This window comes from Tursiops truncatus, chromosome 10 (genome assembly GCF_011762595.2).
Source record: "Tursiops truncatus isolate mTurTru1 chromosome 10, mTurTru1.mat.Y, whole genome shotgun sequence".
Classification (NCBI taxonomy): Eukaryota; Metazoa; Chordata; class Mammalia; order Artiodactyla; family Delphinidae; genus Tursiops; species Tursiops truncatus.
The window spans coordinates 31,144,341-31,167,718 of NC_047043.1; the positions used below are offsets into that span (position 1 = coordinate 31,144,341).

Genomic DNA, 23,378 nt, shown 5'->3' on the forward strand with positions numbered 1-23,378 from the left:
AAACACCAGGCAGTCAGTGTAGGATAAAGTGATATAGACGTGAGGCATTCTGAGAGCACTGGGGAGGAGCTCCAGGGGGCCAGGCGTGGCCCAAACAGGGATGGAGGTGAGGACGCTGAACACAGATGCTCCTCTTCCCCACACCACCCACAGCCCTGCAGCCCACTGGCCACCCCCAAGGATGTTGCTTCTCTAAGGGACTGGAGCGGGTGGGGTGGGGCAGAAGAAACACACATGCCTCACCTCCCTCTAGGACAAGAGAGGAGGGAGGGTTCACAGGTGTCCACTGAGGCCCTCGCCAGGCCCAGGGCAAGTGGGAGAGTGCCTGCTTTCACGGCCATCCCCTTCCAGGGCCCCTGGCTCTCCAAAGTGCCCATTGCCCCATTTGGTGATGGAGATGCAGGGTGTGAGGGTCCCCAGATGCTCAATCCATGTGAGATTGAATGAAAGAGCAACTTCCATTCCTGGAGTCCCTCCCTAGATCCTAGGATCCCTTCCAACAGCTCTGTGGTAGAAGTATCACTGCCCCCATCTTTCAGATGAGCACACAGAGGCTAAGGGAGAATACAGATCATTCTCGGTCACTCAGTTCAGAAATGGCAGAGGAATTTAAAATCTGGCCTGGCCACAAAGCGGCTGTTCTTTTTATCCTCCCCCACTCTGCTTCCCCTCAACAGCAGCAGGGAGTGTGCAGGAAAGACCATGGGGGTGGTGGGGAGGGCTGGGAGACTCAGGAGGGTGGAGGGAGTGAGGCAGATGTTGCTGTGCAGAATGACCTGAAGCTGAAGTGAGGGCTCCAGGACTGGGGGGTCGCGGGGGGTTTACAACCAGGAAGAGATGGAACCACAGGGAGAAAGCCCACCCGCCCCACCCCCAGCACAATAGGCATTCCGGCAAACAGGATGAGGATGGAGCAAGGCCCTCCGCTCCGCACCAACACCCCCTTGAGCATCAGCTGACCAGGCAGCCCCATTTCAAGCCTCGTGCCCACAGGGACCAGGATGTGGGCACCCAGGGACAGACAAGCCCTGACGTAGACACGTCTGCGACTCCCCATGCGCGGCCTCCGCAGCCAAAAGCCAAATACTCCTTGTGGTTTGGGTCCCAGCCAAGCGCCCACACCCCAGCTCACGGGACCACAACTTCCCTGTTGCATCAGGTTACCAAGCGCGTGCACACAGCCCAGAGCTGGTTACACAACTGTGGTGCGCGCATACGGCACCCACACACCCCGGGTGGCCGGGGTCCACAGCGGAAACCGCAGCCTTGCACGGAGGGCACAGGGCCCTCTACAAGCTCCTGGCGTGGAGAGCCAGGCGAGCAGTGGGGAGGACGCCTGGCCAGGAGCCAGGATTCTGTGGGCTCCGCCACCAGCTCACTGTGAAACCCCAGTAAGTCATGTCCCCAGAGCCTGTTTCCCCACCTATAAAGGAAGATCTCCTTCTACCTTCATGATCCAGATACCCCTTTCCCTCCATGCCACTCAGCACCCTCTGAACCACCACCAACATCCTCCTTTCCCCTAGGAAAGTCTACGAGAAGGGGAGGCGGGAATTATGCAGCGTGGAGACAGAGGGTTGGATGAGATGACCTCTAAAAGGGCCCTTCTCAGATGCGGCTTCTCCCCCAACAGAAGTGGGTGTGCCTTAGGCGGAATGCCATGGTCACCTCCTCCCTAGAAGAGGCAGGGCTGTTGCCAGAGCTTTTTGAGGTGGCTCTAAGGAGCAGGAGATAGGGGAGGTAACTTTCTTCTCTGCACTTGTTTTTTTCCATTGCTCTGCAACAAACATGTGTTACAAATTACTTTGCAATAGAAGGCGGGGATGAGCTTGACACATTAACCTTCCCTGGGGGCATTTGCCCTCCGCCCAGGATGATGCCTTAAGCCAGTGTTTCCTTAAGCGCCTTGTGGTGAAAGGAATCAGCGTAGGAAACCTGGGCTAAACAAAGTCTGACAGGTTTTCTTGCTGGAAGGACTGCTCTGAGCCTCCAACGTCTCTGGGCCGAGACCTTCTGTGAGGAAGAGTGAGACGAGGAAACACATTTGTTCTCAGGGCTCTTTATAGGGAAGCACCTCGAGAGACACTTTCTAGGTACTGTGGGAACTCAGGGTCCAGTGAGGCGGAGAGCCAGGCACACACCCAACCATGAAGGGCCGCCATGGGAGAAGAGATGGCAGGCCTCGGAGGGCAGCAAGGGCAGACGCCCTAGGCGGCCTCCTGGGACTGCATGAGTCAAACGCCAACCCCTTTGCCCAGAGCTGGCCAGAGCTCCGCATCCCGGTGAAGGCAGGTGGTAATGTGAGAGGGACCTTGGGTGGCCCGGCCACCTGCCTGAGGTTACTTAGATCTGCAGTGACCCCTGCTGGCTCTGCCCAAAATCACCCCTCGCCTTGTCCTCACCTTCCTGGTCTACCTCACCCTCCTCACCCACCTTCTCCTCCTCAACCCCTGACCCTCCAGCATCTTCCCCAATGCCTCCACGCAGCCCTATGGGGATCCACCCCTGACCACACCCTGCCACCAGGACCCCACTCATTTCCCCATCGCTGGGACTGGAATCTGGCTGGGCTGTGACAGAGCCCATTGGTGAATTCTGGGGCCTGAACTGGGGAGATTCTGATGGCACGAGGAAGGGGGCTCCAAAGATGGCCTGCCCGCCTCTCAAGGGCATGGGACACCCACAAGACCCCTCTAATAATAGCAGACATTCGCTGAGCACTATCTCCCAGGAACACAGCTAAACTTTTATATAGGTTATTCCATCTGATTCCCATAAGAATCCTAAGAAGTAGGCACTATTTCTACCTCTGTTATTATTCCAGTTTTCAGAAATGAAACTGAGACTCAGAAGTAAAAAAGTTAGGAAATGGCAAAGCTTGGATTCAAATCCAGCTCTCTGACTTCACAGCCCATCCACTTACCCACTAAGCTATTTCATTATTCTTGCATCTGCCCACCACCAGGGCCACCTTCATGTTCGATGCCTGCCCAGTACCCACTGCTTTGGGGAAATGTGCCTCCATGGGCCTTGCCCCCTGCCCTCCAGGGATGGCCCAGGGATCCAAATCTGGCCAGCTCTTGTACCCTTCCTCCTGGTAAACTGGGTTGCAGATTTGATTTCCATGCCCAGGACCCACTCCCTCTTCTGATCATTGCGTCTCGATTTCTTTGGGGCAATACCCAGGCCCTCCACAGAAATGGCTTGCATGGAGATGACTCACCCCACCCCCATCTCCAGGGGGAGACATGTGATTCAGGCCTGGCCACTCAAGCACCAAAACGTCCTGATTGGTTCAGGAAGTTACATATGACCGAAACCAGGCCAACAGAGCCAATGCCAGGATTTTACTAAAGCCAGTGGGAAGGAGAATAGTTTTCTGCTCTGGAGTTGCTAACTGGATGTGTGTCTGTCAGAAGCTGCCTGAGAAGGAAGCTGACACAGGGGAGCAGAGACCAGTCCTGATGACTTTACGCATGCTGTGCCAAAGACAGGTCCATCCCTGGACTTTTCAGTGACCATAAGCCAATAAGTTACTTCTTTGTTGTTCTTGTCTTAAGCAAGTATAAGCTAGGTTCCTTCCTTCAAAACAAAGATCTATCAGAGCCTCCCCACCCCCATTGTTAATCATTGTTAACAGCTGTGTCTCCTTCTTGCCTGTTCCTCCTATGCTTACTTAGACATACTGGACATTTTTTAAATAAAAATTGACACCACTGGCTACTCCTTCCTTCAAAATATACCCTTTTGCTTATTTTTGTGAAAACTTCACTCCCCTAGTTTTCCTCTGGCCCTTTCAAAGTCCCTTCCGGCTCTTCTTCCTTTGCAGGTACCTCTTCATTTGCAAGTCACAGAAACCAACTCTGGCATTTGTTAAGCCCCCCAAAAATAGCATCTATTGGGAAAATATTGAGGAAGTAGCTCAGGGAATGGACTAGGAGGCTGGAGTACCTAGCTTGGAAATGAGATATAAATTACTTGGCTGAATTCCAAAGGCCTCTTCCACGCTAGTGTCAGGACTCTCAAGATATTCAGTCCCAAGGAAGAGTCTGGCCCAGCTGAGCCCCGCTCACATGGCCAGCCCTGGGCCACCCCATGCAGGTGAGAGGGAGGGGCTGATGGAACAGGTCTCTAGGGATCCTTCTAAACGCTAGAGCGGGTGAGCAGATCATCTGATTTATCGCCCCACGAGATGGCAGAAAGACCACGCTCCAAAGGGGAAACAAGGACGAGGAGGCCACACAATGAGGGTGAACATCTTCCCAGGGTTCTCAGTGCTGTGCCTTTAGTGTTTTCTCTTCGCACTTTTTACTGCTCCCACTCACATGCCTACAAGTCCCAACATAAACCTCCAGCCCAGACCTGTCTCCTGAGTCCATATCCGTATCTCCGTGAGCCTCGCTACATAGATGGCTCATAGGCCCTTCGACTCAATTAGTCCAACACTGAACTTGTGCTGATCACCAAACCTGCTCCTTCTTCAGGGTCCCTTAGCTCAAAAAATGCAACCACCAGTCACTCAGCTGATCAGACTGAAAACTGGGAGTCACTGAGTCATTCTCAGTGTCCTGCCTGCCTGAGGGCCTCCACACATGCCAGTCCCTCTCTGGCACTCTCTCCAGTCTTCGCCACCCCGCCTCTCCCCCAGCTAAGTCCTTGTGTCATAGACTTCTATCCATCTCCTCTTCTTCTTTAGTAGTAGAAAGTGCTGATCTGTAGCTCAACCCATGGCAGTCTAGAAGAAAGACAAATTCCTCAGCCCAGCCAAATTAGCCTTAACGGGTCTCAGAATTCCAGCTCAGCAAACAGGTTATTATCTTGCTGGGCGTCTCCTCCAGCAAGGAGGAAGATGGTACTCGCCATCCTCTTCCCACTCAGGCATTGGCCCAGGCAGCCACAAGAAGAAAGGGGTCCCAGGGCCAGATGTGCCCCTCCCGGGGCCTGCTGTCTCCAACTCCTGCAGCTTGCTCTGGTGCCCCAGATTTCCTCTGACCTCCAAACCCTAGAGAATCCCTCTCTCCACCTCTGTCCTCCACCTTTGGTGATCCCCCAAAAGCATGAGGATGTGCCTAAGAGATGAAGTATGGAGGGTAAGAGGTGGGGGACTCGTTTGGCCTAAACCTCACTAGGCTGTGATCTCCTTAGGGCAGGGATCAAGCTCTTTCCGTCCCTGTCTTCCTATACCTGGCATGGTGCCTGGCACAGAGTGGGCACTTAGTCAATGTCTACTGGATAAATAGAAAGGCTGTCTAGGGGGTGGTTTGCTGGGGTGAGGAGGATAATTTGAGATGCTGCCCACTGGGTGCTCTGAGGACCAGAGGAGAAAATGAGATGGGAAGGTGATGAGAGCCAATGGTCTGCCCCAACCCCTCCACTGCCTTTGATGGGGGAGGCGACACAGCTGGGGGAGGCCAGGGGGAATCCAGAGCTGGTGGGAACCGGATTCCAGCAGACCCTCCTCTCGCCCCTACTCCCACACCCAGACGGGGTCTGTGTGTGAGCAAGCACCTTTGGCTATTGTCTCTGATCTGTGACACCCCTGCTCCTCTTGATAGAGCAGAATCAAAGAGGTATTGCCACAGGGCCACACAAGAGCTGTCCAGACACACAGGGGTCTTCCAGGCCATTGTCTTCCCCGCACCCCCAGCCACTCCCAGGAGCCAGGCTGATCCCAGGGAGACCCGAGAAACAGGAGTAGTTCCAAACGGGTAGCTCGACTACAAATGTCACCTGGAAAAGCCTTCGGGGTGCAGCCGGTTCAGTCTGATGCCTGCAAAGGGCAGATGAGGAAACAAAGGCCAGAGCGCAAGGGTTTGCCCCCAGCCACAGAGGATGCTATCTGTAAAATACGGATAGCAGTGATTGTACTAATCTTACAGTGATATTGAGGGAACTCAATCAGTTGACACATATAAAGTGCCTGGAAGGGGCCCGATATGTAGTAAGTGCTCAATAAACACCGGCTGTCACTACTGAATCAACATCAAAAGGTCTCCGTGTACTGCCAAAGTTTTTCCTAACCCGGCAAAAGGCCTTCCCCTGAGGAGTGATTTGCAGGGGGCAAGTGGGAGGCAGCTCCGTCACACCCATTTCCCAGGGTGTGGGAAGAGCCTGGGCCCTTCCCCGAGCTCTCACTGACCTCACCCTCCAATCCCCAGCCTCTGGGATTCAGTGGCCCCTCAGCCTCTCCAGTCGCCAGCCTGTCTGGCGGGCTCTCACGCCTGATGCAGAGATAAACACATCCCGCGATAGTATTGTTTCCCACTTCCAGAAGCTCTCAAGTGCAATCCTAGAGGGTGGGATTAGCCAGGCATTTGAGCTGTTCAGGGGTTTGGAAGGATCGAGAGAGGCTGTTCCCAGAACTGGCCAGTCCCATCCTCGAGGCAGTTGGGGTGGCTGGGCCTGCAGGCAAGGGGTAAGGGGAGCAGCTGTGACCTGAGCTTCTGGAACAGTCTGCTGTCCTCCCCTACCACCATACACACTCACTTGGCCTCATGTGGCAGGAGGGGCTGCCCAGCTGAGTGGAAAAATGGGATAACTCTCTCCGATAGTCAATTCTCTCCCTGCCCCCAGAACAGAGCCTTCCGGTCCCTGTATTCCCTCAAGTGGCTGAACCAGGTGACTAGCCAGGTGTCTCCTGGGAAAGAGAAACTCTGAGCCCATGGCAGAGAGTGCCCACAGCACCCAGAGCCAGTGAGGGGCAGGCAGAGGCACGGGGAGTCTGGAGGAATGGAGTGTCAAGGCTGCTTACATCATCATCTCTGGTAGGGTCAGCCCAGGGAGAGAGGCCTTCCTCTCCCAACCAGAGCGGGCCCTCCTTCCCTCCCCACCCCCCAGTACTCTGGGTACCGCTACTCGCATGACCTCACTGCTACGGCCAGGCCAGGCATGTGGCCAGGAGCCAGGCACCCGCCAAAATTCACATCCCCTAGAGACTAGCACGAGCCAGGCAGGGCCAGGACATGTCGCTCAGATAACCTCCACCTGCCCGAACACATGCCTGCAAAGACAGCCTGTCCCACTAAGCGTTTTCACCAGCCAGGCAGGCTCACCTCCCGTCTCAACAAGGCTGAACTTCGGGCACCCTCCTCTACTGCTCCCATCTGTCAGCCAGATACATCCCAACTCCGACTTCTCCCCTGCTAAGTTCTGCTCAGCTGTCCTGTCACAGGAAATCTCCCCTGAGTCCCCTTCCCGCCTCTGACCTGTCCGTTATTTCACACAGTGATGTCCATTGTGGTAGTGATGACGGAAGGGGCAGAGGGGAAGTGATGGAGGTGATGACGTGGACATGGCTGTTGCACTCATTCTCGCAGTTTCGGTGGTGGTGATGGTGATGGAGGTGGTGTTCATGGTGGTAATGGTGAGGGTACTCACGGTGGTGGAGGTGACAGTGGTGGTGACAGAGGGCTGGCAGTGTTAGCAGAGGTGGTGGCATTGCTGGGATGGTGACAACAGTGGAGGTAGCAACGGTGGTTGAAGCAGCGGGAATGAGGTGAACAGGGGGTGTCTCTCTCCCCTCCCTAAAGCTCAGGGACAAGACTAGACCCTCAGACATGTCCCTGAGGACTCCAGGAAGAGTGGGGAGTAAAAAGTAAGCAGGGCATTTAGTCACAGGAAGCCCCAGAGCAATGAGGTAATGACCCCTTGCCCAGTTCCCCAGTGAGGCACGATATGTTCCCCTCCCTGATCTTCAGTGACCTTCCCTCCGACTTGAAGCACGAATCATCTGGCCCAGAAACTGCTGAGGCTTCCCTTGAGAGAAGGTGGGAAGAGGCCAGGCTTAGGAGACGGAGGATCCAATATTGGAATCGCAACTAAATGGAACAAACTTAAGTCTGAATCTCCCTGTAGAATGGGAATCATAATTCTTACCGGCAGGGTCATTGTAAAGACTGAGATGCGTATCTTTAAAAGTGTCTGGCACAGAAGAGTAGCACGATGAATAATACATCTTTTTCGTTCTGTTTTCCAAGGCTTTCTTATCAAGCCGTGGCCTCACCAACCCCTTTTGCCACATGCCTCCCTGTATTAGCTTTCTAGAAGCGCCATAACAAGTTACCACAAACTAGGTGGCTTAAAACCACAGAAATGTATTATCTTGCCGTTTTGGAGGCCAGAAGGTGTCAGCAGGGTCATGCTCCCTCCAAAGGCTCTAGGGAAGAACCTTCCCTTGTCTTTTCCAGTTTCCAGTGGCTTGAGGCGTTCCCTGGCTTGGGGCTCCCATCTGTGCCACCGTCTTCACGTGGATCTTCACATGGCTTTCTCCCGTGGGTTTCTGTATGTTCTTTTCTGCTTCTAAAAGTACTCTCATCGGATTTAAGGCCCAGCCTAATCCAGCACTATCTCATCTCAATCCTCACCTTAATTATATCTGCAAAGACCCTATTTCCAAATATCACACGGTGAGGTCTCAGGTGGATATAAATTTGCGGAGAAAACTATTCAAACCACCAGACCCCTCGCCAGCCTGAGTACGCCAAACCTAATTTGCTAACCCGCACACCACCTGGCACGGTCACGGGCCCTGTCCCTCTGAGCCTCCCAGGCCTGCTCCCAGACACCCCGCCCCATCCCCTCCTCCCACAGACTGCCAGGCCCTCAGCCCTGGTCCCGGGCTCCCTGGTGCCATGCGTGCATGCCTGTGTGCATGTGCACAGACTCCCCTTTTCACTTGGCGGTGAGAAAGGGGGATTCTAGGATTGAGTTGGAGCCCACAGGGGCCTCTCTGCTCGGAAATGCTTCTTCCTCTCCCCCTGGCAGCTGTTTGGCTTGGCAGGGTCCCAGCTGGCAGGCTCACCGCCAAGGAGCCCTGGGGGGCAGGGGGAGGGAATGGCGAGGGGCAGGCAGTTCCCTCCTCGGGCCCAGGCCCTGGGAGCTGGGCCAATGGCAGGCCTCCCTGCTGGCCCGCTCCAGCCCCCTTGCTCTTGGTCCTCCTCCTCCTCCTGTCCTCCTCTCCATCCCACAAAGGGGAATTCTGGAGACCCCACCACCACCCCACCCCGGCCAAAGAGAAGACGTGCAGAAGGGGAGCAGCATTGGCAAAGCAAGAAACACACACCGGGAGAAAGAGCAGTTGGCAGACCCTGGGTCTTTGCTCAGGGGGCTTTGGGCACTCTGAGGGCACCCCAGGACAACCTAGACTCTTCCAACCTCTGGATCCCCTGTCCCCCCCCTCCCACCCCGTCCACCCCGCTCCTCCCACATTCCTGAAATCTCCTGTCCTTAGCGCCCCCTCTAGGGCACTTGGCTTCTCCTTCCAGGGCCCCTCTGAACCCCCAAGCTGTTGCCCATTTTTCTGAATCAGTCCTCCCTTCAGATAAGTAGGATTGAAAATCATGCCCCCCAGCCCCCAGCAGGTCTGGGACCTTTTACTACTGATGGAAAAATAGTAAAGAAACATACAGGGAGGGGCCCAGTATAATGAGCCTGGGTTTTAGGGTCTAATAGGTCTGGGTTTATGTCGCAGCCCTGCCACTTAAACACCCGTGTGACCCTGGACAGGTGATTTAGCCTCTCTGACCCTCAATTTCCTCTCATAAAAGTGGGGGTATTCATAGTTAATTTCCAGATTGCAAGGATAAAACGGCACAGCTTCTGAAGCAAGGTAGGTGTTCTCTGAATGGTAAGAATGTACTACATGCCAAGCACTGCGTTAAGTGCTTTGTATAGATTAACTCATTCAACCCTAATAATAACGTCATGAAACAGAAACCGTTGCATGGCCGAGAGAGCTGAGCAGTGTCCCATAGCTGGTAAGTGGCTGAGTTGGGATTTGATTCCAGGTGCTTTGAATGCAGCCCCTGCTCTGTGCCTACACCACTGGCAGTGTAGCCAAGGTCTATAGTATTAGGATTAATATTAATAGAGAAAAAGTGTGCTTATGTAAATTTTGGAAGGAAAAGGTATCAAGTATAGTTTTAAACTTACTTGGGCTTCATTTTAAAACTTTTTTTTAACCCAGTTATTTTACTCGATTTGCCAGCTTTAGGGAAGAGATCCAAATTTGGGAGCAACCCTAAAGGTTCCATGTTCGTATTGCTTGTGCTGGCCATCACGGCAGTCTTGCTGGAGATGAACCACAGCATCAGAGCTCATGCTTCATTGTCAGTCTTGACGCAAAGATGTCACCAGTTCTAGTTATCTGTCACCACATAATTGGTGTTGATTGGAAACTTTTCCCAAAATGGGGTAGAACTTCTCAATTATCTCTTCCGTGTAACTTAAGCATAGTAATATAAATAAAGTAATAGTTGGATGTTAATTAAAAGAAGAAAGGCATAGAGAGCAGATGGGCTGCCAGGGTTTTCCCAGGGGCCCCTGCAGGTGCAGCACGGAAGTCTCCCTTGCCCTGCACACATGGATTTGCATGCGGTTCTTGAGTAGGGATCTGCCCAGCTGCCTTGGCAGTTCTGGAAGTCCCAGACACGGGAGCCAGCTCATCCCAGCCTCCCAGCCACGGCAGGAGACCACTGGACCGGAGGCTCCTTCGGCTCTCTCATGCCCTGGCACATCTGGAAGCTGTTAGCCTCCATCCCCTCCCCCACCTCCGCCTCCGTGCTCCAGCTGTTCTTGGTGGCTAATTCTGGGAAGGACCCCTCAGCCATGGATGCTTGCAGAGGATGGGGTGGGGGAGGGGGTCCTCCCCACTGTGCTGGTGGGGGGGGATGGAGGCGGGCAGGCTGCAGAGGGTTCATATGCGTCACCCAGAAGAACTGGTCTCCTCCTCCGCCAGCCTTGCAGACCGTCTGCCTGCCCTTGGGGTTACTAGGGGTTGAGTAATGAGGAGGGAAGAGAGAGGGAGGAGGCACGGGAGAGTGTGAAGGGAGACCAGGGAACTGAGACTGAGAGAATGTTTCTGCTGGAAGAGATCTGCAAAAAGTCATCTGATATTGTCCATCCCCCTGTTGCCTGGGGGTCATGACAACAACCACATAGTGTAGTGGACAGAGGGTAGCCTTTGTGGTTGAGCAGAGCTGGGTCACAATCCTGGCTCCATTACTGTTGGTCTGTGTGACCTTGAACAAGGTCCTTACCCTCTCCAGGTCTGAGCAGCCTCATCTGTGCAATGGGAAGATGGTACCTCCCCTGCCAGAGGGTTCCCTGATTTGGTTCACACCCCAAATCATTGGCTTCCTCCTCTCTAAGAGCTGCAGGAAGCTGCGTGGGATGCCTTCCCCTCACTCCACACCCTGCCCCACTTTCTGGGGTCTCACTCACTAGTGACTGCATCCAGTTCATTCACCCCACACCTGGACCTGCTCTGAAAGCCATGCCCTACCCAGATGGAGCCTGACTCTCCCTCCTCTTTGCCCAGCTCTGCCCTCCTCACTTTCTAAACTTGCTGAAGACGCCCTGCTGAGGGAGACTGCCTCTCATCTCCCTCCACCTCATAGTAACTGTGGCCTTGGGGAGGTTATTGAACATCTCTGAGACTCAGTTATCCCGGGGGTTCAATGTCATCACTGCTGCAAAGATGCTTACGTGCTGTCGCATGTCATCATCACAGCAATTCTGGAAAATATGGTTTCTTAGCCACCATTTTATAGCTATGGAGGGAAGGACAGATGCTTACATTCATTGAAGACTTGCTACACACCAAGCCCTGTGCTGGGCCTGAAAGAAAAGCTGAGAAAATCCTGGATTCTCCCCCTTAGAAGATGTGGGCTTTAAAAAGCCAAGGACTGGCTAATATCTCCTGTGGGTACTACTGCAAAAGGGCGGTGTCCCCAGGCCACCACACAGCCTGCCCTGTCTGTTATCATCCTGGTTGGGACACTCAAAGCACGGCTGCTCAGTCCCAAGCCAAGGAGCTGATCCACCACCTGTACTTGGATGGCGCTACGCCCACACTTTCCTGCCGGTCAACAAGCTCCTGTCCCTCTGGAACAATGAAATCACGTCCCCCCTTCCCCCCCTCCCCCCACCCCCCCCTCCGGGCTCTGACCCCATTCTCAGCCTCTCCTCTCCCCACCCCTCATTCCACACCCCCTTAACCCATTTGATGACTGGTCCGCAGTAGCCAATCCAGGTTGACTCCTCGTTATTTTTTCACAACCATTCGAGGGCTCCTTTTATGCCAGGCACTGTGCTAAGTGCTTTACGTCTACTGTCTCATTTGACACACCCCCACAGCAAGCCCCCAGATGAGTATTATTATACCAATCTTGCGCATGAGGAAACCAAGCCTCAGAAACAGGGCCACCCCATGCACTGGGCAGACCTAGTCTATGGGACCAGCACCCTCTGTGCTTGTCTGCAGCCTTGCGCTGGTGTTAAAGAGCCAAGTCCACCCAGAGCAAAGGATTCTAGACCTGAGCAATCAACTGCCTATGCGTCAGCGCTCCCTAGGTGCCCACTAGGGTCTCAAACAACGTGTCCAAAACCAAACCCCTGATTTTTCCCTCCAAATGCACTTCACTCACAGGTTCCCCATCACAGCTAATAGCAACTCCATCCTTCCAACAAATGGCTCAGGACATAAATCTCAGTGCCACCATCAACACCTCTCCCCTACCTCTTGCTTTCAATCATCAGGAGGTCTTGTTGGCTCTACCTTCAAAATATATTCAAACCCCACGACTCCCAACCGCCAAGCTGCCATCTCCTCTCTCCTGGTTTAGTTCAGGGGCCTCTCACAGGTCTCTCTCCTTCTGCTTTTGGACCCTACAGTCTACTCTCTACACAGTCACCAGAGTTAGAGTTGACCCTTTTCAAGCCAACCTCTTGCCTCCTCTGCTCAACACACCCCAGTGTTACTTCCCACTCGGCATAAAAGCCAGGCCCGTACAATGGCCTCCAGCACCCACACATCTGACCTCTGCCCCCTCCCTCCCCTCTTACCACCTTCCCTGTGCCCTCTGCTCCAGCCACACTAGCCTCAAACATTCAAGGCACTTTCCTGCCTCAGGGCCTTTGCTCCTGATGTTTTCTTTACCTGGAATGCTTTGCCCCCAAACATCCTCATGGCTCATTCCCTTACCTCCTTCAGGTTTTGATCCTAAATCTCACCTCTCAATTAGGCCTACTCTGACCAAACTATTTGTTTCTGTACCAACCTTTCCATCAACACTCTCAATCTTCTCCCCTTATCCTATTCAACTCTTAATTTCCAAAGCCCTTATAGGTCTCTAATATACCCTATAATTTACTTACTTTTGTTTCTTCTTTATCATCTCTCTCAACCACTAGAGTGCCAACTCCATGTGGGCAGGCAAATGTCTCTGTTTTGTTCACTGCCATATACCAAGGACCTAGAACTATGCTTGGCACATAGTAGGTGCTTAATAAATATTTCTTGAATGAATGAGATGACTGAGCTGGTATATATCCCAAAGACACCTATGGGACAGCACATCTTGGGGGATTCAGGTGAGCTATTTGAAAGGTAAATTCACTTTTTTGCTAAGCATTTTTGGAGGTCTGCCATGTATCAGGCCCTGTGCTGAGTCCGGGAAAGTGATCAGGGACAGACATGGTCCCTGCTCTGGAGACTGCTTACCCAGAGGAGGACACAAGTACCATGTCCAGGAGTGGGGTCTCAGTGGAGGTCATTCAGCTTAATACAAACAGTAATCACGGAGCACATAGCATATGTGAGGCCCCTTGCTAGGACACCAGTTTTATTTTGCCCTTAAAATAGGTTTCACGGTTGAAAACACCTTCCCATCCATATCTCCTGAGACTCCCACCATCACTGCCACCATATCACCTCCAAACCCTCCCTCCTTTCCTCCCTTCATCCCTCCCTCCCTCCCTTTCTTCTCTCCCTCTTTTCTTTCTTCTAGAACACTTACTGAGCATCTGTTCCTTTCATAACACAGCAAGCTGTGGGTTGTAGGGTACCAATGTGGTTTCAGAGTCCCAGGAAATTTAAAACTATTTCAGTAAAAAGACCAAGCTGTTAGATAAGGAACAAACAAGCCATAGCCCTCAGGAGAAGGTAGGCTCAACCAAAGATACAGGGAGTTCCCAAGAAGAGAGTAGATCTGAGCCAGATCTAAGACCAAAAGAAAAAAAAGAGTTTTCAGATATTCCAAGGTAGAAAGGAAGAAGGAAAAGGATGCCAGGTGGAAGGGACAGCTTGAACAAAGGCTCAGAGAAGAGAATGAGCTGGCATGAAGGGCATCAATCTGGTTGGCACAGCAAGGTCATCTGAGGGGTGGTAGGATGTGCAGAGCGCCCAGCCCATGTGATGCGTGAGAAGGTCAGCAGTTGGACTGTGCAGCTGGACTTGACCACAGGCAGTAGAGCAAAGCACCAACTCTGGATTCACATGGACCTGGAACCAGATCCCGGCCAAGCCCCTTGGGCAAGTCACTTCCTCTCTGCCTTGGATTTCTCACATTTAAAATAGAGATAATTCCCAGCTCACAAAATGTTTATGAGGATTAAATGAGATGATGTATATGAAAACTTCTGGCACAGTACCTTGTAGATGCTTTTTAAAAAATGTTTATTGAATCTGAGAAAATGAAGGCAGAGGGTGTGAACCACTCATTCAGGTTTAGTCACAGAAAGAGGGAAACATATTGCACAATGGCCGGAGAGTGCAGAGCAGGGTCAAGGGAGACTTTTTTTTTTAATTGTGGAAGACTGTGGGTATTTGAAAGCTGAGGAGGATGGGTGCAGCCAAAAGAGAGGCAGGCTAGTGATGAAAATGTTGTAAAACTGACTGTGGGGATGGTTGCACAACTCTGTGACTAGACTAAACCATTGAATTCTCACTTTAAGTGGGTGAATTGTATGGTATGTGAATTACACCTCAAGAAAGCTGCTTTAAAAAAAAAAAAAAGCAGGCTGGATAGAACTACAAGCTCCCAGGAAGGGGGTACTCAGCGAGGGCCAGACTTAAAGAAGAGACGAGGATACGGCGTTCCTCCAAGACAGCCTGGTGGGCTGGTGGGCTCACTCCTCTGTGCCACGGGCTTTAATAGGTGCCTACCAAGTACCAGGCACTGTACCAGGGACTGGGAGGCTGAGATGCCCTCGAGGTGCTCACAGTGCCTGGGCGAGGCCAACAGGAGCAGAGCCATGGGAGGGCACGCAGAGTGTGGTGGAAGCAGGGAGGACACTGCCCTGCTCCCAGTCTTCAGCTGGAGGGGGCTTGATGTCTCGATCTGAGAAAGACCCACCAGTGGACTCAGTGCTGAGGCAGACAGACACCTGGGCTGTGACTGGGGGTCGACGCATAGCAAGGCAGGGTGCTCCCTAGTCTAACTGGGACAGTTGTTGAAAGTGCCCCATCCTGGAAGAAGTCAGAGTCCTGAAGCCATCACCCTTGATCTCCAAATCGCTTCCATGAGACCTTGACAAGGGACCACCAAGAACATTCATGGAGTCCTCACTGCATACACAGCTCTAACCTGCATGTGGTGTCTTTGTTTTCTTGAGTAAATGCCTCCCACCCCAAAACATGGTGGGTCCTGCTCATGTGGTAAAGCCATGCTTTTGATGACAGGTGGAGGGAGAGACCTGGTGGGCTTGGGGACAGGGCAAGGAGTTCGTTTGGGCCACTTTCTGTGGACAAACCACAGCTGGAAGAGCACCAAGAGTCAGACAGATCTCTTGAGTCGACAGTACATGTCTTTAGGACACAGCCCAGACCAACCTGTAATGTCAGGCGTCCAGCATGTCCCCAGGCACCAGGCTGTCCCCACCACCACCACCACCGCCACCCAGAGCTAACCACAGCCTTCGTCTTCGCCTCCCCCACCCCCAGAGCCACACCCCTGCTGGCCCCTCCCCCTACACCACCCCGCCCCACTCTGGGCTCATCAGGCAAACTGAGGCAGTGTGCTGGAGGGAGGGTCCTAAATGGGGTCCTGGCTTCTAGCACCCCGGTTCTGCCATCAACCTGCTGTGTGACTGCCCCTCTGGACTCCGTCTCCTCACCTGTGAAGCGGGGGGACATGGCAAGGTTCAGAGCATAGGTTCCAGACCAGAAACTCCAGACTCCTGGGTTTTGATTCCCAGCTCTTCACCCAGCTGCTCTGTGAACCTGGGAAAATTATGTGTCCTCTTTGTGTTTCAACATCTTTAACTGACGTGGGGGTAGTGGTAGCATCCCCCTCAAATGTTAGTGTGAGGAGCAAACAGGTGGATCGATATAAAGCACTCAGGATGCTGCCTGGCTCATAACTGTTAACTGTGTGTATTATTACGACTATGAGGTAGGAGTGCCCAGTGGTCTCTGGGGTCCCTTCCGGCTCTGGCTGGAGTTCTGCTGGCACCACCATATTTGTCTGCGTTTCTAATTATGCACAATATGTTGCTGTTATTTGTAACCTGGGCATCGCAAATCTGATGACTCCTTGACCATGGACCTCTTTGACTTACCCTTTCCTGTAACATCCAATGCAAGGCTTGAGCCCCACTCGCAGAGCCCTTCCCCGAATCTCTGAGGGCTGGGGGATGGGGGGCTTCTCCCAAGTCTTTCCTCATGAAGCTCTCTGACATTTGGTGAGCTGCTCCTAAGCTTCACCAGGCCTACATCTATGTGGCAGACTTAAGTGAAGGTTCAAGTGTACGGTGGAAAAATACAGCACAGAGCGGGAAGCACCTTCAACATTGAGGTGAAACAATGGGCATCTGGGTAAATAAGCCCCAGTACACACACAATGGAACACTGTGCAGCTGTAAAAAAATAATAATAATGCAAAAGCCCCTGCTGCCCAGAGAAGGATCACTAAGTAAATACCAAGCTGGGTGCAGAATACTGTGAAGGACACATTTGTGAAAGAAAGGGAAAGGACCATAGATTTATATACATTTGCTGTATGTGCATAGACTATCTCTGGGAAGCCACATAAGAAACTGGTGGTCACCTTCGTGGCTGGGGGCAAGGCAGAGGGAGACTTTTCATTGTTTACACCTTCGTACATTTAAAATTTTGATATATGCAAATATATTACTTACTAAGAAAAAAATAATAATTTTTTAAAATCAAGGTGAAACTTCATTGGGAGTTCCCTGGTGGTCCTGTGGTTAGGATTCGGTGCTTTCACTGCCATGGCCTGGGTTCAATCCCTGGTTGGGGAACTGAGATCCCACAAGCCTCACGACACAGCCAAAATAAAAAATAGGGGCTTCCCTGGTGGCGCAGTGGTTGAGAGTCCGCCTGCCGATGAAGGGGACGCGGGTTCGTGCCCCGGTCCGGGAAGATCCCACATGCCGTGGAGCGGCTGGGCCCGTGAGCCATGGCCGCTGAGCCTGCGCGTCCGGAGCCTGTGCTCCGCAATGGGAGAGGCCACAACAGTGAGAGGCCCGCATAACGCAAAAAATAAAATAAAATAAATAAATAAATAATAAATAAATAAAAGATGAGACTTCATTCTGCCTAGAGATGTCTTTGCTGGTCCTCACCAACTGGCCCTCTTTAGAGGGCCCTACCCGCACCTCTCTCTGCCCAGCTGCCTCAGACATGCCAGTTTCCTCAACATCTTGTAATATGCAAAACTTTCTCTCTTGACCTCATCTTCACCTATTCAAGGCCAGGCCTGTCTCTCCCAAAGGGCCCATTGCTGTATCTTCCCCACAAAAGAACCACTTCCTCAAGACGAAACACAGTACATTCCTAGAAAGCAGAAAAAGTGGCAGCAGCTTCTGTATTAAATGGCCCTTTCGTTTTTCTGCCAGGTCTGTTTCCAAACCAGCCTCCTGTCTGGACTGTGAGTTTCTTGTGGGCAGAAACTTGTCTTATTCATCCTTTATCTCCAGCCTCATAGGTGCTTGCCATGCACACCACGTCATTTGTCCAGGGGATTCACAGCATCCTAAGGGCAGGAACTCCAAATTATCACATCTGTTCCTCCCTCAATGCCTAGCACAGGACAGCTCAGACCTCACACATAGAGCACGGCTAGGAAATGTCTGTCTGAATTGGTTTGGTAAGGTAAGTGTGTGGATGTGGAAAGATAGACAGGGAGGGTGGAACTTGGGCCAGATCTGGAGCAGGAAAGCAGCTGCTGTATAATAATAACAGCTCACGTTAACTGAGCATTTTACTACCTGCCAGGTGCTCCTCTAAAAGCTTTTCATGTGTTACCTCATTTAATCTTCACAACAACCTTACCAACTAGCAACAACCCTGTATTATCCCCATTGTACCGATAAGGAAACTGAGGCATGGAGCGATGAAGGAACTTGGCCAACATCACTGCAAACAAGTGTCAAAGCTGGGATTTGAACACAGTGTGAACCCAGAGCATATGTTCCCAACTTTATCTCACATGACCACAGTATAAAGCATATGCTCTCCAGAGAGAGCCTGGCCTGGCCACAGCACAAACGAGATGGAAGGGCTCAGCCCAGCCAGAGCCTGGGGCTGAGAGGTGGAGAAAAGGCCTTATAGCAGGGGTCTCCAATCCCCGGGGCTGCGGAGTGGTCCGCGGCCTGTTAGGAGCGGGGCTGCACAGCAGGAGGTGAGCGGTGGGAGAGCCAGCGAAGCTTCATCTGCAGCTCCCCATCGCTCTCATTACTGCCTGAACCACCCCCAGCACCCCACCCACCCCCGTCCGTGGAAAAATTGTCTACCACAAAACTGGTGCCAAAAAGGTGGGGGACCGCTGCCTTATAGAATCTCCCTCTGCAGAGATTTTTCCAGGAAAGGGAGGACCACTCTCGGTCTAGGCCTGCTTGGAGGGTGGGGGGCTGGACACAATCACCTTCCAAGGTGTTCAGCATCTTCTGACTCGCAACTGAGCTGACAGCCCTAAGGGCAGAAGACTACGTTTGGGGGTCCCTCATGGCTACAGCTTGGAGCGGCCACCCATGCCAGAGATTAAAGGTGGGAACAACACAGCTCCTGAAGAGAGACAAATGTCGATCTGATCCCAAATCCCTGCCTGGCAGGCAGAGGCCCCAGCAAGGCCACCAGGAAACAGGCAAGAGACAAGAAGGTTGGGCTTTCCAGCTCCCAGACTGCTAATCCCAGCCCAGAGTGGCCTGACCCCTCCCACTAACCACCCGTGCTCCCAAGTGTGTCCCAGCCCACCAGAGGGGCCCTACACCCTCCCGGGGTACAACAACCCTCAGCTTTGATGTGTACCAGTAAATACACACCCCAAGAAATCCATTCATTCTTCTCCCATAAGTTTTCCCCGAGCTCACTACACTGGAAGCCCTGTGTTAGGCACCAGGGACGCTGGCCCACTCAGAAGTTACCCATCCATTGGGGAAAAGCGGTGCCTGAACAAGGAAGTACACTGAGGGTCCTTATCGGTTAGACGCTGGGAAGGACATATGTGAGCCCGATGGATGCAGAAGTCAGTCAAGGCTACTTAAAGGAGTTAGTTAATGTTCGAGCTGAACTTTGAAAAAAGTAATAAATGAGGTCAGGGGGAGCAGGGAAGGGGATGAGCTTTCCAGGCAGCGCTGAGGCCATCGCATTTGTGTGGCGGCCAGGCCAGCCTCTCTCTGGAGAGCATATGCTTTATATTTTGGGAGACTGCAGGCCAGCTGGGGAGGGTAGGTCGTCTGGGGTGACCGGCTTGCGGAGCCCAAGAGTATCAACCACAGGCAAGATGGAGAGGGGAGGGAAGCAGAGGGCTGGGAGCCACTCGGGCCCCTGCAGGGTCCTGGATTTATGCTGCAGGAGACAGAGAACCACGGAGGGGCAGTAAGCAAGGGCGTGACATGCTAGGGGGGAACCCTGGGCCTTGATGGTCAGCCTCATGGTCTGCGGGCCCCTGCTGCCCTTCACACAAAGCAGGATCCTGTCTATGTGTGTTTGAACCATGTTTCACCCACAGGCATGTTAAGGGAAGAGAAAGGAAGAGAACCCCACACATGGCTGGTCTGGACGCTGTCCTAGGCCCCAAAGGTGGCTAATGCCAGGTCCAGCTGGTCCCCATTGCTATCGACCGTAACTCCAGCAGGGGCTCAGAGGAGAGCAAAGAGAGCCTTTCATGGGGGAGGAGAGACTGGAAATAAGGTGAGAGATTTAAGATGACAGCAAACACTTATTGAGTGTTTAGCATATACTGGGCACTGTCTCAAGGCTTTTTACATATTAATCCTATGAAGTAGATTCTATTACTGTCCTCATTTTACAGAATGAAGCAAGTAAAGCACAGAGAAGTCCCACGGTATCTACCAAGGGGATTCAAATCCAGAGTCAGGCTCCTTTTGCTTATACTATAAATACTTACTGAACACCTACTATGTGCCAGGCACTGTCTGGGCACTTAGGATACAATGGTGAATAAACAGCGAAGTTACAAATAGTCCATGTTGTCAACAAGTACACCGCACTACCTCCCTGAGGTGGGATGAACAGAAGCAAGGGTCAGTCCTCATGCCTGGAGAGGATGCTCAGTGCCCCAGGGCATTATTGGCCCAGTTGCCAAGGAGAATGAGCAGCCCCTTTGCTAAGAAGCTGGTGGCATCTGGGGCTCATGACCCCTTCTCTGATAGCCAGGCTACTGGACGGAGGACCTAGGGCTCAGGCCCTGCAGCACCCACCCTCACCACTGGGAAGAGTGTCCCTCTCACCGTCTCTCTGGGCTGTGCCCAATCTCTCGGCAGCCACTGGGGGGGGGGGGGCAGTCTGCCAGGCAGACTTCACAGGAGAAACAGAGGAGACTCAGTTTCTCCTTCCCCAAGTCTTTTCTCGACCCTGCAGCACCGAGGGCTTCTGTCAGGCCTGGGGACTAGAGCGAATAGGTAGGAGGAAATAGCAGGACACTGGGGCAACTGGGCTGCTCTCCTGCCTGGGTGGTCAGCAGCTACCTCTGCAATATGACTCAGCAGCAGCCACTGAAGCCAGGCAAGGGAGAGAGGGCTTTGGTGTTGCAATCTTGCGCCAGCTACTCCAGGCAGGCGGTCTGAGGGCCAGGTCAGCCTCAAGGGTGTGGACTAGGGTAGGAGTGTGTATTGGAGGGATCTTTGGGGAATTTTTTAAATTCATAGGCCAAGGGCAAGAAAGGCATTATCTGAGCTTATATTCCTGCTGCAAGCTCTACAGAGCCCCTGCCATGCCCTTCTTCCAACCAGTTCCTTTCTTCCTCCTCTTTCCCCAAGAACCTCCCTGAAATTCTACCTCCTCCAGATAGCCTTCCTGAACTGTCAGAAGTTAATGCTTCTCCTCGCCTCTGATCCATGTACCAATGCACAGACTGACTCAAGGCTTCTCCAGTGTTTTCCTCAAACTGTCATCCAAGTCAGGGAGTACAGCGCCCCCATGCCTCCTGACACAATAGTCAAATTCTTTTGACATCTGATCTTTTAGCTTCAAATATATGTGAGCTTTGCATTCTACTCCAGGATATAGCCATACATATCTGTTATTATATTGTGTTATTTTATTTTTTTACATCTTTATTGGATTATAATTGCTTTACAATGTTGTGTTAGTTTCTGCTGTACGATAAAGTGAATCAGCTATAAGTATACCTATATCCCCTCCCTCTTGAACCTGTATTTTTTTTTAATGTCTTAAGTTACTTACAAGGTGAATCATAATTTTTCTCCTAATACCTTCTAGGAAATTGATGCTGCAAGAAGATGCCCCACGTGTAACCTATAACTTTGTAAAGTGCCTGGGACTTCAGCACGAATATCATGTATGCCTCGACTGGAGGACCAATGAGGCAATAAACTTCAGCTGGAAGGACACAAGAGCTTCTTGTTGATACAGAGACACTGAGCCCTGCAGTCCTTAGGGACAGCCAGGCACGTGGGCAGCTGGAGCACCCTCTGTGATCACCTCTGGTAACACAGAACAAATGCTACCTTGTTCTATGGATGCCATGATGGGGCTGTGGTCAGGAAGCAGTCATCTAGAACAATGGTTCTCAAACTTGGCTATAAATTAGAATCCCCTGAGGATTTTCTAAAAATCCCAATGCTCAGACCACAACCTATACGAATTAAATCAGTGTCTCTGAGGATGAAATCTAGTCAAGGGTAGTTTTCAAGCCTCCCCCAAAGGATTCCAATGTGCAATGAGTTTGAGAACCAAGGATCTGGGCCAACCCCTTTATAATGCAGATGGAGGTGCTGAAACCCAGGGAAGAGAACTGACTGCCCAAGGTCATGAAGCATGGCAGCGGCCGGGCCCAAGTGTTCTAGTGCCCAAGGCAGCCCTCCTTCTGCTGTGCCCCTGCCCCCATCCTCCACGTTGTTGTGGGAACTGAGCTGGCCAACTGCTACTCCCACATGGACCTTGGGGTTCTTGGCTCAAAAGAAGAAATCCAGGACAGGCTGACAGATCCCCCTCACCCCAATATGCCCCCACCAAGCAGCCCCTGAGGCTGGACACCTTAGGGCAGAGCCCAACCCAGAAATTCTCTGGGCCCCGGACACCACCCTGGATTTAACAGGAGCTCGGGGAGACTGGGGGGACAGGTGGGTCTTGCTGCAGGGACACCAAAGGGAGATGTGCTACAGCCATGGTGAAAGGGCTGGGGGCAGGAATGGATGATGACTTCCCTGGCCCTGCCCTGTGGGGCCCCGTACTCCCCACTCCCTCCATTCCCCACCCTTCTAATGATGTACTGACCCCTGCCCTCCACTTCACCACCCTCGCCCCCACCCACCATGGGAGGTGACAAAAATGCCAGCAGCCTGCAGAGTGTCAGCAACTGTTTTCATTCTGGGGTCTGGATGGGCTTTATAGGTCCATCTGGGGCCCTGCAGGGCCCTGTATCCAGGCTATCCTGTCTGTGAGGCACACACACACTAAACAGAATTTCTGGAGGCAGGGGAGGAGGCATCTCAGGGGTTCTGAGCCATTGGACTTGGGTGGGTGGGCGGGGCCGCAGGGGAAGACAAAGAGGCTGAATGGTGGGGGGAGGGTGTCAATACTTCTGTCCCCTTCCTCTCCTATCTTCTAACCCAGTGCTTCTCAACCCTGGGAGCACCAAGAAGCATGTGGTGGGGGGGGCGGTTTTAAAATACTGATGCCTAGGTATTTGAAAGTTGCCAAGAGAACAGATCTTAAAAGTCTTCATTACAAGAAAAAAAATTTTTGTAACTATCTGTGGAGATGGATGTTAACTAGGCATATTGCGGCGATCATTTCACAATGTATACAAATATCAAATCATTATGTTGTACACCCGAAACTAATATAGTGTTATACGTCAATTATACCATAAAAAAATTTTTTTTTAATTAAAAAAAAAAAAACGACTGATGCCTGGGAACTTCCCCGGCGGTCCAGTAGTTAGGACTTGGTACTTTCAAAGCATGGGCCGAGGTTCGATCCCTGGTAGGGGAACTAAGATCCTGCTAAGCCCTGCGGTGTAGCCAAAAAATTTTAAAAAATAATAAAAAATAAAAACGACTGATGCCTGGGCTCCGGCCCTAGGGGCCGTCTGCTTTTAAATCTCCACACGTGATTCTTTTTTTTTATATAACATTGAAACTTTTATTTT

The 23,378-nt window shown here is 52.2% G+C and overlaps 1 protein-coding gene across 1 annotated transcript in view; it reads right to left on the minus strand.

The window, feature by feature from the left end:
- The window catches only part of VEGFA (vascular endothelial growth factor A), a 97,142-nt gene that overhangs the window by 60,267 nt on the left and 13,497 nt on the right, over nucleotides 1–23,378 (minus strand). The gene's annotated exons all lie outside the window — the stretch shown is intronic.